Below are 14,476 nucleotides of genomic sequence, written 5' to 3' on the forward strand. Positions count from 1 at the left end.
AAATTGAGGCACAACCAGAGGCACAGAGAAGCAGCAGCAACAGCAGCAGCCGACTCGGAATACAGTCGTACGAGTAGCAGAAGCATAAACCGATTTTGGCGTATTTTAATTTGATTTTTTGCCCGTTTTTAGATGCTGATTAGACGGACGACCGTCGACGAGGAGACACGCCTCTCTATCCGTTGATTCTCAATGCGGTTCTCCGCTCCCTCGACCCCGAGAACCGCTGAAGGTTCTATCTGCGCCCAAACTATTCAGAAACTATTATCAATCTTTGGCCGCGAGGCGGGGGAGGTCTCTCTCTATACAGAGAGAGAGAGAGAGACACGCAGAGGTTGAAGGCAGAAGTTCGTTTCTCTACTTTTGTTGCCTTTGTTGTTGATTTGAAAATTGCCCCCCGCTTGACACACTACGAGGGGGGCACCGCTTTTCCTCTTATCAAAACATGAACATTTCGCCGCGAACGCTTTTCCCAAACAAAAACAAAACACAAAAAGCTTCGCTTTTCTCAAACAGAGAGAGAGAGAGAGAGAGAGAGAGCGCGCCCACGGAAGTGTGTAACATGACAAAAAAGCTCTTGTATAACATTTTCCGTATAACATTCTTTTGTGGGAGGGGTTGGACTCGGAAACACGCGAATTTCTGCGGAAACCCCAGGGGCGTAGCACCCAAAAGAGGAGCGTGGGACCCGTACGGGTAGTGTAGTGTCTCGAATTGAAGGAACTGCATAGATTGTACACCTTAAGGGGGAACTATTAATGGATTAACTAAAAAGAAATGCTGGGAAAGTCTTGCAAAGAGTTTTGGCAGAGTGTTTTTAGATTTCGTAGTACCAAAAAGTTTCCATGAACTAAATTTTTATTTCGAATACATTCTGTAATGAATAACTGAAGAAAATTTACTTCAAATCGTAAAGATTTTAATGATTCTAGACACAATCCAGAAAAACAGAACTCATTTCAGCAAAACCTTCTTTAAAAACAAAAATTATAACTAAAATAGTTTAAAATGGAGTACAGTTCTGTAAATATTCAAAAACTACGTAGCGCAAAAATGATATTCAAATAAGCAGTAAACTATTTAGAAGCTGAATATTGTTTGGAAATCCAGCAACCATATTTACTCAATATCAACCCATATCTTCAGTTATTCAATAGATTTATAGATAAAAAAAAATGCAATGGTGATCATACTCGTAATAATAATGATTCACACGTGATTTCACTGGATATATGACTCATTCATAATCCCTTCTATGCAAGAAAATCATATTCTCTAAGGCGGGCGCCCCCAGTTCCTTGTCTTTTTGTGCAGCAAAAGAGATTTCCGTCTCAGAGGAGAAGTTTTGTGGGAGTAAATGCATACAGATGGTGGCCATAAAAATGTTTCCTGTGGCAGGAAGCTGGGTGCCTTTTTGGCTTTTACTTTTTTTTCCTGGATTCCCACGCAGACTAAAATGTCAATCCTCTGTGACCCAGTGAGGGGGGTATCAATGTCTCACCCCTTGCCTACGCCTCTGCCCCTGTCTTTTGGGTATAACAGTTTCTGTTTTTTCGGGGAGCATTTTCCGTTTATTTACAATTTGACATTTTGCAAAGCTCACACACTAACACTCCCACACACATGTAGCACAGTAGCTCACCTTCCCGCAGAGAGCGAGAAAGAGAGAGAGAGAGAGAACGAGTAGGCGAAACAGAGAGCGACAGAGAGAGAGCTGGCGGCTTGCGGTGCTACAACAAAGTTCGCCTTTCTCTCTCGCTCAGTTTCGCAACTGTTATATGTGCTCTCTGTCCCTCTCCCTCTCCCTCTTCCTCTCCGTGAATGTTTTTTGCATCGAAATTTTCATGTAGTTTTCCCCAACAGACATTCATCGTACGCCGAAGCGTTCGGTCGTGTCCGCGGTTGTTGCCACTTGGATCTCTTGGACTCCACTCCGCCCACTGGGAGGTGCTCCAATCGCTCCACTTATACCCTCACAGACTCCCAACTGAGAACGTGTGCTCGCGTGTGTGTGTCATTTCGTATCAGTGTGTGTGTGTGTGTGACTAACTAATCTAATAGTTGAAACTAAAACTAAAACTAAAACTATAACTTAAGAACAAATCCCTAGGTGAAACGGGGAAGCACTCAGTATCCAGCATCCAGCATCCAACATCCGCTTGCGGCCCTCGTGTCGCATTCGAGTGCAAAATCTGTAATTGAAATTCTGCCGCTTACGAAATTCAAATCTCGGAATCTCGAACAACAGACAAAACTTTATTCATCTGAAAGTCAAAAAACTTTTTGCACAGGTAAACGAAACAGAGAACCTTTTCAATTTACGGGTTTATCGAAAAGTGTTTTGGGGGAAGGAGCACAATAAAGAAGGGGATTGGGTGGGAGATGGAGGGATGGAACCTCAAAGCGATGGTCTGTCCGCAAAGTGATTTCCGATTGGTTTCTCAAATTAAATCAAAATACAATCTTCAATTCAATTTATTTGTATGGCATTTTCGCGGCGGCTGCTAATTGAAAATTGTGCCGAAAAATCATTTTCTTCTCTGCTCTGTTGTTGTTGTTGTTGCTGTTGTGTTGTTGTTTATGGGCAGAAAACTTGTCGATTTTGTGTTTGAGTTTTCCTTTCCAAAAATCAAAATCCATTGAAAAGTTGAGAGATATTTATCCGCTCGGCGGGGACTGAGGGTGAGGGGGTGAGGGGGCTGCCCGAAATGCGGTGGGCAGTGGGGCAGGCAGTTGTCATTGCTTGTTGCCGTCGCCGGTTGTACTTGAACTCGAAGCAAGCGCGTGGCATGCCGTGCCGTGGCGTGGCGTGGCGCGGTGCTGTGCTGTGCTTCGCTGCGCGACGCGACGCAGCACAGCGCGTATCTGTAAATCTTTGAGATATTCTAGCTTTGGCACTGAGAAATCAGAGACACGAAACAGATAACGCTTCAATGGAGATCCGAGATGAATCATGACGGAGAGAGAGAGGCTGTGGGAATGAATAAATGAATGAATGCATGAATGGATTAACCAACGGGGTTTGCATGATCCTTGAAAATAACAAGGAGGACTTAAACGATTGTCTTCACATCATTTGTGAATCTTTGGTCCCTCCAGAAATATGCTTTTTTCACAGGTTGTTTGTTTTTAGAGGAACAGATGGGACAGGGCCAAAGAATTCCCACGATTATTAGTCATATTGATAGGAGGGAAATGGAAAAAATTAGATAGGTTTATTTTTAAAGTAATCTAAGAATACAGAAAATAATTAGAAAAGGGGAAGATATTAAGTAATAATTGAAAAATACACAATTATGCAATTACAAAATAAATACAGTAATTGTTTAGCTTATTTTAAGACATAGAAGACTTGTTGTGATGGAAAAGTACTATAATTTCTTAATTATGAGAGAAATTAGACTTTCGGGGAATTTCCACAGAAGTTTTCATAAGTTTAATTGAAATATTGAACACATTATTGATTTCTATGGAAGAATACTTTGAATTTTTAAGGAAATATCTATGTGAACTGAAATTCCCTAAGCGTTCCATTGATTTTTGAAAATATTTATATTCAAAGCAATGAAATTTTATGAAAATCAAAACAAAAAGGCAGCAAATATTTCTCTTTTCCGAAGAGTTCCCTTGGGAAGGGACCGCAAAATCTTTTAAGTAGCCAGAGATCTCCCTTAAGGGGACATTTCCACAGAAGCGAACACATGTATTCCGTGGGGCATTAAAATGGCTGAAAAAGAAATGCAGCTGTCCTCAGAAGAGACTTTTCGTTATGGGAAAATCCTTTATAAATATTATTGCGAATGTTCTGTGGAAATCAGATATTTTTGACCATTTGCAAAAATTTCCATGCTAGGGATATTACTTAACGAATTATATTCAGAAGAATATGGAATCCACAATCCAAAGCATCCCATTTGTTATTTTCTCCAGTGCATGGAAATTCCCCACTAAAAAGGTGATCGAGTAAATGTAAAACCTACGCTTTTAGGCATATTGCTCATAGTTTTTGGACTGTAGGAAGATCAGAGAAGTTCCGATGACTCAAAATCCTGCGCATAGGCCTCAAAATCGAATATTTTATTTAGTCGAATAGTCTTCTCCCATTCATGTGCCTTCAAAATACAGAACACACATGTTCTCCCACTAAATTTTAGTCAAAATTTGTATATTTCTTGCACAAGATCGTATAATTTGTTTAGAAAGTTTCGTTAAACAAAAAACTTACTTAAAAACCAAGAAAAGAGACACCGAATCCGCACATTTCTGTAGTTTCAAGAACATATGGAAGGAAGTCCCAAGACTTGATAAATAGTAGAGTGTATCGTATATCGTATATACAATATTAAAGCACCTATTCTTCCATTCCCAATTAGTGGAGAACTTTCCAACTCTGTTCGTTCTGCCCTCGGCAGCAGCAGCATCCTCTTGTGGACTTAGGTCCTGTTTCACGTTTCCACTTGAGGCATTTATCATTAGTTTGAAGCATCAGCTGCACCACTAATATGCAATTATCCCACTTGACTGTGGCATCCACCCGAAACCCACTCCACACTCCGCACTCCACGCTCTCCTCCCACCTAAGCCTCCCCTTTCAGCCCTCAGCCCTTTGCCACGGAATGGCATTCAAAGCCGCTGCTAGTTTCAATCGTTCAAACACAATTAAGGCATTAAAGGACGCGACGCGACGCAACGTTGGCTCCGCGTGGCTCCAAAGGACAATTAGCGTCTCTCTGTGTGTGTGTGTGTGTGGCTCATTATGCTGACATTCTGCTCTCCACTCTCTTTGATCCCCGCTCTCTATCACTCTCTCTCTCTCTCGCTCCTCCACATTTAGCAGCACTTGGGCGCTGCTCATTAATTATTTACCAGCCGCCAACGCGCCAGCGCTCAACGCCAGTTCACGGACTGCAGCATGCTGAATGTTGCGTATACGCAGCGTAGACCAGGCTGAAAATTAAACAACTATCATGGGGAGGAGTGTCGTGTACACTGAGGGAAAATATACGATATGTACATAAAAGTGGCTATTGAGGTAGACTTTTGGCGAAACTTGGAGATAAGAGTTTGCTCTATTTTAATGTAAAAGAACCAAAAGAGAAAGCTGTAGAATCCTACGATTAATATCAGATTAGTATTCTCAGTGGATTTTACTGAGAAATCACAGCTTCTGAAAATATTTGACGACTCCTTAGCAATGAATCCTTAGTTATCCTTTTAATTGTCAACATATTCAGGGGAAAAATAATCAATTATCTTGGGAATTCACTTAATTGACATAATATTCATGGCGCAGTCAGTCATTCATTTATCTTGAAGAGTAATACACAGAGAGAAAGTGTTTGAAAGAGGCTTGGGGATTTAATTAATGCTTTGAAACAATGCTCAAGCCTTGCGGGAATAAAGCAGGAGAGCATCTGATGTAGATTTCAGAGTTGGGGAATTGTTTGGGATATTCACGCGTTAATACCGTTCCTCCTATGCTTTCTCTCAGTGTATTCCGTGTGTTTGGTCTCCGCCAACGCCAACGCAGCCAACGATCTATCATTATAATGAAGCGTCAAATCTAATACATCGGACTAACCGACTTTTGCCTTCATTTCCATGTGAAGTGGAAGAGGTGCGGCGCGGCGCGGCGCGGCAGAGGGGAAGGGATATCTCTCACTCTCTGACTCTCAGTTGCTGCTACTGTGGCTGTTGTTGCTGCTGTTGTTGCCGCCTCCTGATAACGTTGACAAACTAGATAAAAGAACGCGATAAAAATGAAAAAAGAACATGCAAAAAGCAAAAAAAAACACCACACACAACAGCAGAAATGTTATAAATAAAACAAAAGACTCAAGGAGGAGTAAAGGAGAGCGAGTGGCGGGGAGTGTCTCTCTGTGTCTCTACGGAAGAATTATGTATGAATATTGTATGGCGGATGGGTGGGGAGGGAAGCTGTAAAGGAAGGAAGTCATGGGTGATGGAGAGGGGGAGTCCAAGGAGGCGGCGAGGCTGATTCTATGAATATGAATGAGATGTTGCCTCCTGCAAAAGCGATTGTTGTTGTTGTGTTGTTGCGTTGTTGAGTTGTTGCTGCTGTTGTCACTTTTACTGTTAATGAGCGATAAACTTCATGAAATTGCCATTTACGCGGTGGTTTATGGGGAGACAGCAAAATCATGATATGGGAATGCGAATGCGATACGAAGATTGCAATTTTGTACGTATTTAGATTGCGATTGGAACCGTAACGGGATGGGACGACCATCATCAAACCGTTTCTGGATTTCCATTCGATCTGTCATTAGATTCGAATTCGATTTGCATATAGATTTCGATCTAAACTTTATTTGGACTTCAAGTGGATTTCAATCCGTATTGGGATCCTATGGAGGCAATATCTTGAGTTCAATTGAAGCCGAGTCTAGATTTCGATCTGGCCTTCGACTAAATTCACATCCAGATTCCGATTATAATTATACATTTGGATTTCTATTTCATCCGGGTTCCAATTTGAGCAGTATATATAGGTACAAACTTTAACCATATGTATAAGCCTTCGAAGATTGCATTTAAATCCATATTCAGTGAGTTTTCTTCTCCAGGTTGAATCAGTATAAGATTCGGTTTCAATCATATCAAGATTTCCTTTCAAACTGTATCTAAATTCCGCTTCCATCCTGTCTCATATTGTATACTACGAGCGTATATCTATAGATTCTTCCTCAATTCGTACTTTCGTATCGATTCCGACTCAAAAGTCTCAGTTTCTATATATTTCAAAGCAGAACCCGACAGAGGGGCACTGCCGCACGCCGCTCCCAACTCTAGATTCATTCCAATTCCAGGCGTATCCATATCTAAATTCCATTCCAAATCGTTTATCTATCCTACATTGATTCAAATCCAATTCGCATTCTAAATTCTATTTAAAATCCATTTCGATTTCAGCCCTCAACTATTCAAACAATCAACGACAGCTACTGTCGCCCATTGCCATATCATGTTCCCACCATGTTTCCATAAACATAATTAATGTGTATCTATGTGTGTGTGTGTTTGTGTATCTGTGTGCCGCGCTCTGTGTATATTTTGCGGTGACACTGAAACGCGGTTTTAATTAATAATTATCATTTTCTGTCACAATTTCAGTTTGTTTTGCGGTGGTTTTACGTACAGGAGGAATGCCTCCTCCTTGGCCTCCCCCTCCCCGTTAAACCGTAAACCTATCTTCTGTCTTTTATTATCTCTGCGGACAAATCCTGCTCGATTATGCACCACCACATTCCGCGTGGCATTTACCAGCGTGGCAAAGCGTGTCAAAATTTCGACAGATCAACCTTGGCCGTAATGAAACGAGGAGTGAAATAGAGAGAGGAGGGGAGGGGGGCAGAGTGGGCTAGAGTGGGTTACATGGGGCAGAGATACCACCGAGTGACAGAGTGTCTGCATAATCAAAGTGCTATGCAAATAAATTAACATCGAAGTGCATACATCGCAATCGGTAATCGGCAATCGGTAATCGGTAATCGTAACTCAAGCAATTAATGTGTGGGATGGCGGTCCCTGCCTCTGCCTCTGCCTCTGCATCTGTGTTTATTTGTTGATTGTCGTAGATATCCGACCAGCAATTACCTGTAATCATTGAGCGGTTGGAGGGGCGGAGAAGTGCCACACGATTTATGGCGCGCGTTACGCCCCCCGCCCCGCCCCATTGAGTGGTGCAGGTGGTTTTGGGGTGCGTGCGTGGAGCAGCGACTGTTGACAGACTGGGGAGGGGACGGGGGGAAGGCCAAGAACGAGTAATCCCTAGTAATCCCAAAAGCCAAGAAAGAGCCTTAAGCCGCAGGAATCTCATCTGTCAGGTACTACCGGTACAAAGGATCAGCCTATCAACGATATAACGATCAATCGGGAAGCAATAAGACGGCAACAAAGGCAGGAAATATATGGGATGATGGAAAGATGGACTGTTATGCCTCAAGATCTTAACAAAAGAGCAACTTTGTCTATAGATCCCATAAATGTCCTCCGAGATGGCTTTATCGGGAAGAATCTTGAAACATGTCTCCAGAATTAAGAAAGGAATCAACTTCATAGACCTTAGGGTTCTGCTTTGGAGAGCTCTATACCTATAGCTACATTCTATATATTACCATCCCAAATGCAGTGCCATAAAACCCAGGCCTAAGCCATGAATTCTCATGAATCGTCATTTGGTTGTAATATCCTCGTAATGATGCCCCCTCCACAGTTCCTTCAGAGAGCCCTAAAAGCAGGCTGAAGCGGCTTCCTCCATGGCCAAAGGCTAGGTTGGGGCTGGTGCTGGGGCTGGGGGGGACTGTCTGCATAGGTTCCTCTTCACTTGGGGGCTACCGCTACCCGCAACCCTTCACAAGTTTCCGCCGCAGGTTCATTTTACCCTTCAGCGGAGGCCAATCAAACATTGAACTCTCATCGACAGCAGCGCCATCGCCAGTGCCTGCCTGCCTGCTTTGCCAGCCCGCCTATAAATAGACCATTTTAGAGACAAACAACTGACACGAGCCGGCAGCAGATAGGGCGAGGGGTGGGGTGGCAGCAGCGGAGAAAGGGGATGAGGATGGATGGCAGAGGGTAGGAGCCCCAATTGCAGGAGGCTCCTCCGTTCGCGTGCCATTGAAAAACAATTGTTTTGTCAATATTTTCACAATTTCCCTATCGGCGGGAATGATCTTGAGCGGTGGCACGGGAGGCGGAGCAAGTGGGTGTCGGGGGGGTAAATGCAACAAAAAAAAATTAAGCGAATGATGAAATTTTGCGAATTACAGGAAAAGCACTCGGTCCACCCCAAAAAGAAAAGTGTAACAAAAGTTTTCCAATTGAAGGCGCCTCCAAAAACACACACCCACAGAGACGGGGGGTGTGGGGTAGGGTGTGAGACAGGGGTTGACGTTGATGGGGGTCTGCCCCCGCCTCGGAAAACCCAGGGAAAAACGACGGCGAACGAGAACTCGAAATTCTGTGGCCCCAGCGGCTGTTGTTTTGGGGTGTCATTGAACTTAATTTTGTTTTTCTTTTACTTAACCGCACCCCTCCACAGCCAGCCCCTACCCCCCACCCCCACTGCTGGAAAATTGAACCCAACGTTTTATATTTTTTATTTATTTGTGTACTTTCGTGTGCCACCGATACGGAGGAGGCAACGAGAGGAGCCCGAAGGGCCGTCCAGCAAGTTGTTGACTTGGACCTCCCCCCAGCCCCTTTGGTAAGAGAAAAGCCAACAACCCACCGAGAACCCTCCCCCTTTATCTCCGCCTTGGATGATGAATTTTTATGGAAAAGAAAAGCGAAGAAAAACGTGAAAAATCTAAGGAGATGTTGTACGCAAACAAAGCAACAAAAGAAAACATGCAAAAAACGAAAACGAAAAAAAGGGCAAGCAAAATAAAAGGAAAACTTGGGGGAAATGCCGTGCACTGATTGCCACAAAACATTTTGAGGAACCACGAAGCAGAAACGAATTCATTTTTGATTCCGAATTGGTTTTCTTTTCTCTTTGCGCTACAGAAATATCGACGGAAAAGGAGAGTAAAATGCAGTTCAATTTTAATAATCTTAGAATTTTGAGAGGGGCAAATGGGCAAACGGTTGTGGCAAAAGGTGGAAAATCCTCTAAGAAAAGGTAGGGCTGCCATTCCTGTGACCTGTGACCACGGGCCCCCCCTCTGTTAATATTTTATGTTCAGATTTGGGCTTCTTTTTCGGGACTGTCTTGGGGGTTTTCCTGTTGGTCTTTCTGTGGTGCTTCAGGCTCAGTATTTTACACGATGATTTTAGTACCGACGGCAAAACACTACGATTATTACCATCTATACTCATTCAAAGATCCACTTGGTTTAGGTTTCCTTCGTATTATGTTGCACTTAGAATACCTTTTCCTTTGCACAAATATCCATGGATACTGGGATGGGACTCAGTAGGGACTCACTGGATCCATGGATATTTTTTCCTTATGGAAAAATCATAAAAATATACTCCATTGGAAGACAATGTGCATTCTGCCTTCCGTATTCTATTTTTGCTATACTTTTTCAATCGCTCGAAAGTTCTTTAGTTTTCAAAAAACCTTCATCGCATTTCTTATACAGAAATGTAATCGTATTTTGGTGCGTTTTTTATCCTTTGATCAAAAAAAAAACAGTCGCACAAAAATATACCTCTGAAAATAGAACACAAAAATCGAGTGCGCGAAAAAAACTCTTTTTTTTTCGATGGCAAAAATAATTCGATTGCACGGGGACGTGTCCCATTTTCACGGATTTTGGGTCGATAAATTCAATGGCTAACCAAATTTCATGTGTGCTGGGATGCCGTCGGTGTTTTTCCCTGCAACTCCAATGCGAAAGCCGTACTCCCAAAGAAATCCGCTTATATTTAAACAATTTTTGCAATGAACTGGTAGAACATTCAATTTTCTTGGACACTCTTGGACCATTAGTTGCGTTCTTTTCAGACCAAAAACCGTCGCCGGAAAACGCTTTGGGCCCAGAGACCACAGAATCCTTAGAGGTTGGGGCCAGTGTGTGTTTCCCTGGTCTTTTCTCTCCGTTAAGGTTAAGGACACAATCGCAAGGCGAAAGTGGGAGACGGGCGGGAAGACCTTTTCAATTTTTAATAGCTTTTGGGAAAAATGTGGAAACAGAAAAGCATTTTGCACATACAAGCAGAAAATATAATTTGCTTCTGCCGCTTCCGCTGCCGCTGCCTAAAAGCACTAACAATCAAACACTCGACAGCAGCCAGCAGCAGAAGCAACAAAAACAATTACAACAATGGGAATATAGCAACAAAATACAACATGAAACATTTACAACAATGGGGGAATACAACAGCAACAACAATAACAAAATGACAAGCTAAAGCAATTAGTTTAATGTGATTCCATGCCCCTCCCCCTTTCCTCCCCCCCGCCCGAAACGAGGGATCGAGAGAGAGAGAGATGAAGCCTGACAAAGTTTTATGTACCACAAATGAAATTATAGTCACAGTACAGTCACTCACATACGTATAAGGCTGCCTGCCACAGGCCAGAGTCTCTGTCGCTGCTGCAATTTCAGCGCGTCGGAGTCCACTCCACTCCGCTCCACTCCGCTCCAGGCAGCAGGAAAAAAACTGTCGCCTCCTAAAAGCATGCTACACAGAGATTTTTGCCGCCTCTTTGGCCTGCCACACCTGCCACCTGCCACCAGCCACCGCCTTATCTTTGGGGTCTCACCTGCTTCACTTTTAAACATTTTAACTTTCCCTGCCCCCGCCCCTCTTCCGTGGCAGAGGCAGTGGCAGGACAGCAGCAGGCAGCCAGCGAGCGAGCGAGCGATGCTGTCATGCACATTAACCAAATAGCTGGCGCCTTGATTTGATTATCATGTTTGTGTATTAGTGTGTCTGTGTGTGTGTGTGTGTGTGTGTGTATCTAAGAGTGCCGCTGTATCTGTGTGTGGCAAGATTGCCGCTTGACAAGCCACTTCCGCACTTGCCACGGAAGAAAGTTCTAGCAAGAAAGCTTTGTCATTCCGGGCGAATGGAATGCCACAATTCATTTTGCACAGAAAGTTGCTGCCCCCAAGAGCTAAATGGACACTTAGTAGATGCAGGTAGCCCCCAACAGGGGGGGGGTGGACAGGAGTGGGAGGGGCAGCGGCAGAGGCCGAGGCGGAGGATGTATCGTGTATGTGTGTTATAAATATATAATAGCTAAATGGCCGACAATTTCATACCAAAATTCCACGAAACAATGATTCAATCTGAGAGATTCTGCAAGGCAAGGGCAGGAAACTAGAGAGTGAAAGAATATATAGTGGAAGATGTTGAAACGCTGGAGGAATAGTCACCCAAGAGATGAGCCAATCAACATATCCATAATCCATTAGCTTTGATTACCTTTTGCCTCTGTTGAACTTTCAATCTTTCGGATAAACATCTCGCCATCCATTGCATAGTGTCGCCATCGCTGGCTGCGACTGCTCCTCCGCTCTATGGATGGTCGTATATCACGGGTTAACCTTTGGGTTCGCTGGCAGGGAAAACATATTTTGACGGGCGCTTTGATTTATGCCCCATCCCGGAACCTATGCCCGATCCCCCCGCCCCCCCCCTGGAAAATGGAGAATGGAAAATGGGGCGAGGCAACGCTTTCTCTTTTTTTTTTGTGTTCTTACTGTCGCATGCATGATTCATGTGCGACAGAGAGAACAGGAGCCAGGGACCCAGAGAAAAGTCACTTGAAAATCTGTTTGCTGTTGCTGTGATTTCCGTTGCGTAACTCCCGGACCCGCCTAACGCTCACCCTCTACCACCCCCCTCCCTAGCCCCTTTGGGGGTACATCTGCAAATTGCCTGCAATAAATTTGTTCCCTGTTTTGCCATAAAACACTTAAAACGATTTGGAAAATAAAAAAAGGAAAAAAAAGCGGCTGAAAGGCAGGCAAAACAGCCAATGGAAATGAGCAAAATCGAAGCATTCTGCCGTCGGGAGGTGCCGGTGAGGGGGGAGCTCTTTAATGCGATAACAATTTTCGATATTGAATCGAAATCCGTTTTCCACAGACAAACAACACAAACAAACGGACAGAGAGACAGGCAGACAGACAGACAGACAGAATGAAAATGCTTAATTACTTCCCCTTTTTGGCTGTGGCAAATTTATGATGTACAAACTTTATTTGCCAATTGGGAAAATGGAAAATGAAAGAGCTGAAAACCAGACAGCAACAAGGTAAATAAGCATTTGAGGTCGAAGTCGCCGATACCCTTGAAAATGTGTGCTTTTTATGGGAAATTGTCTTGAATTTAATGTTTCCTGAATACATTTGAATGTAGAAATTGAAGAAAGGGTGTCTTATTGTTGACAGGAACAACTTCAATTAAACAAATTCCATGCAAGGAACAATATTTTTCTATTATAATCCATGATGATGGTTCTGCAATCTTGATAGATCCGATATATCTACAACTTTATTCGCAGATACTCTACGAAACATCTCTTAAGAACTACTTGCCCCTCTTAAAGTTCCACCACAGTGGGAAAATAGAAAATAGCAAATAGAAAATGCCATGGAAAATGGCTAAATAAATTCGTAAATTCAATTCTGTTTACGAAAAGCAACAGCACAAACAAATGACTTCCTTTCGGGCGGGCAAAAACTTTCTGCATTCACATGTGTTTGGTGGTGGGGGTGGGGGAGGGGGTGCGGGAGTGGTAGTGGCTCTGTGGCATGCCTCTGGGCTTGGCTGACTAAAAGTTTTCCTTACGTTTTCCATTGTGTGGCCGCCCTTAGGAGCTTCACCGAATTGGTTATGACATGGCCAAAAAGAAATTATCAAAGAATTAGTGGTGCTGTCACGTGTGGCTGTGTATCTTTGTATCTATGTACATGCTTGCATATATCTGAGAGTTTCGTTTGAGTGGCTAAAGCTGTCATCTTAGTTTCCCTAAGTGGATTACTATACAACTGGATGCAAAAGCCACTCGGAGTGCCACAAACACAGACAGCAGCTGCGGCAGTGTCCTGCTGATCGGTTGAAAGCCACTTGAGCGGGTGAGCCCCAAAGACAGCGTACACTGTGGGAAAACGAATGCGCTAACAATCGCTTTTTTTAAGGAAAAAAGTCTATAATATTAAAAGAAAGATTTTCGAATGTTTTTGGAATGAAATTGAAGTGGAATTCAGGGATCCTTCGATGTATGGATAATATAAAAGAATCCTTAGAGCTATATGTACCTTCTTGAGCTTTGATTGAAATTTTTTTCAAGTCTCACAAATCTGTTTATCTGCTAGATCCGATATATGAATTCCCTACAACACCCATTCCTCAGTGGAAAACATACTTTTACAAAAGATACATAGTTCAATTGAAAAGATACTTCCTGAACTCAATCCCAAAGATACTTCAAACCAAAAAAGTAATTCTTAAAATTGAATTCAAATCAAAGTCTACCTCCATCCAAAGGATACTTCTTTAAATAAAGATCAGAAAATATCTTGTATAAGATTAATATTCCACACCGAAATCTATCCCATAAAGAATGCCTCAAAAAGTAGGAAAAAGATATTTCACTTCCCTTTCAATGCATTGCAATGCAAAAAGTACCTTCTCTAAAGTATTCCTCCACTAAAACTGCTGAAATTCTTTGGTTATTGATAGATTATATATCTACGATGAAATGAGAAACTTGTCTCTACAGTTACAAAATATATAGGTACATATTCAATGAAGATCTTTGGTGCCTCCTTCACCCTTTTTCCTCACTCTTTAGCTCACAGTTTTGTGGCTTTTTTTTCTCCTAATTTTAGAATATTTTTGTTGTACGTACGTGGCATTGTTCTCCGTGCACCGGATGTCGGATGTCGTGTCTATTTAAAGGCTTTTTGGTCTTTGGCTTCGGGTCGAAAGTTCGCTGGCAGCTAATTGAAAAATTGAAAGAAAAAAGCCCGAGCAGCAAATTAGCAAA

General features: G+C 42.8%; 1 protein-coding gene across 1 annotated transcript in view; it reads left to right on the forward strand.

The window, feature by feature from the left end:
* LOC6589568 (1-phosphatidylinositol 4,5-bisphosphate phosphodiesterase classes I and II) overlaps window positions 1–14,476 on the forward strand; it is a 56,746-nt gene that overhangs the window by 4,547 nt on the left and 37,723 nt on the right. The window lies entirely within an intron of this gene.

Source organism: Drosophila persimilis, unplaced genomic scaffold (assembly GCF_003286085.1).
Source record: "Drosophila persimilis strain 14011-0111.01,24,50 unplaced genomic scaffold, DperRS2 tig00000191-arrow-pilon, whole genome shotgun sequence".
In the NCBI taxonomy this organism is placed as follows: Eukaryota; Metazoa; Arthropoda; class Insecta; order Diptera; family Drosophilidae; genus Drosophila; species Drosophila persimilis.